General features: G+C 45.6%; 1 pseudogene; it reads right to left on the bottom strand.

Annotated features, from left to right (window-relative positions):
* Positions 1–1115: 1115 nt before the first annotated feature.
* LOC138148935 (proline-rich protein 3 pseudogene) lies at positions 1116–1685 on the bottom strand (annotated as a pseudogene).
* Positions 1686–2034: the final 349 nt, after the last annotated feature.

Genomic DNA, 2034 nt, shown 5'->3' with positions numbered 1-2034 from the left:
GTTGGGAAAAAGCTAAGGGAACACTCTCTATTTCATACTCAGAATGACTTGGGGGGAAGGGGAAATCAGGTGAACCACAGGATATCTTGCTAACGGGCATTTCTCAGCTCTTCTATTGCTGAAGGTGAAGAAGGGGTTGGAGGGCACCACTAGCAGACAAAAATGAAATCAAGATGGTGTCCTTTTTCAAAACTATCCAGGGCTCACAAGAACCACAGATCTCACAAGAACCACAAGTAATACTTGAAGGGGGCAAATTGTGGGTGAACAGCACCAATTAGGTTTTCATTACAACTTATCAGGGGAAATCACTTATTGGGAAAGAAGAGTAAAGGGATATAGAATTGAAATTGCAACACACACCCACCCCCAGCAGAGAAAAAGGTAGATGATGCAGATCAATGATTGAAAAACTCCCATACTTGGGGCAGCCAGGTAGCACAGAGAGTAAGAGCACCAGCTCCACTGTTGGGATGACTTGTGGATCGAATCCGGGCTCAGACACTTAGCACCCACCCAGAAACACCTGGCCGTGTAACTTTGAGCAAGTTATTTAGCCCCAATTGCTTAGGGGCGGCCAGGTGGCTCAGCGAGTAAGAACAATGGCTCCAGTGTTGGGATGACCTGGGGATCAAATCTGGGCTCAGATACTCAGCACCGCACCCAGAAATAATTACAAGTTACTTAACCCCGATTGCTTAAAAGAAAAGAAAAGAAAAGAAAAGAAAAGAAAAGAAAAGAAAAACTCCTGGAATACTACTGATGTGGAATATTGCATACTCTGTGAGATGTGGTCCATTTGATAGTTTGTGATAGTGATTTTCTTTGTTACAAAACAGGGTTGGAGGAGGGTGTTACTGGGAAGTGATGGTGGCATAAAAACCAAAGGTATCAATAAAACATTATTTTTTTTAAATCTCCTCTGACACTCCTCCCCCTCCCCCCCCATCCTCCCAGAGCACCAGGTAGGGAAGAGAGAGGATCAGGCTCAGGCTCCTTCCTTGGTGAAAGGTGTTGGGCAGAAACACCTCAGAGAAGCTAACAAAGAACAACAGGGCAATGGGCTTCCAGGATAGAAAAGGTCCTCTGGAGCCTGACTGGTGGAAGGCACAGTTTCACAGTGGAGGTCCATTCACTCCTGGGTGGTAGAAGGCACAAAGATCCTCATAGCGACAGTGGCCCTTTGAAAAGTGTCTGTAAATAGGGCAGTTGGATTTATCTGTTCTATCACCTTCCTGGACCCCATTCTTGAATTGAGGGACGTTCTCAGGCCAGGGGATATTATTAGATGGATAGTGACTACTGTCCCCTCCAAGGTTTCTCCATCCATTGGGAGGACCATTTCTGGCATGGTCCCCATAGCCTGTTCCCCACCTAGGTTCTGGATACTCATAGGCCCAACGGCTATGTAGGTATGGTCCAGATTTGGGCCCTGGGCCCCCTCTCATTGGGCATCCTCCCCAGAAATGAAGTGGGAAGCTCAGGAGTGATGGAATCACTGGTCCCCTTAAGCCCTAGGGGCATCTATGGAAGCCTGGATCAGAGCCACCAAACTTCCCATTGGCTATGGGGGGAGGGCCCAGGAGGCTGGGTGGACTAGTGGGGCCCCCACTCTCCTCATCCCCACTCTCCCCAGGGTCCAGTGGTCTCTACTTCCCCCTCTTGGGCATTACAGCCAGTGTAATAGCAGGGATCAGAATTGGGGTGGGTGGGAGCAGGGGCAGGAGTGGAATTTTTAAAGAAAAACCCCTCAATATATTCAAGTTAATACTGTTTTGTTGTCATAGTAGTTGACAATCAAGTCAAGGCATGTCAAAAAACATTTATTTAGCACTCAATACATGCCAGCTGCTGTGCTAATTTCCAGATCTTATTTAAACGATAAAAGTATATTTTTCATTATTCTAACACAAAAGAAGAAAATATCCCAAGGCATGTAAACCTGTCCTATGTTCAACATGAAGAATTTTTAAAAGTGTGACAATTTTACCCAATTGTTGATGATAACTTCCTTTTTATTATGATATAAAATTG

This window comes from Petaurus breviceps, unplaced genomic scaffold (genome assembly GCF_028583685.1).
Source record: "Petaurus breviceps papuanus isolate PSGF00001 unplaced genomic scaffold, PetGlider_PUasm1.0 90842, whole genome shotgun sequence".
NCBI classification, from domain to species: domain Eukaryota; kingdom Metazoa; phylum Chordata; class Mammalia; order Diprotodontia; family Petauridae; genus Petaurus; species Petaurus breviceps.
This window is presented reverse-complemented; position numbering and strand designations above follow the sequence as displayed.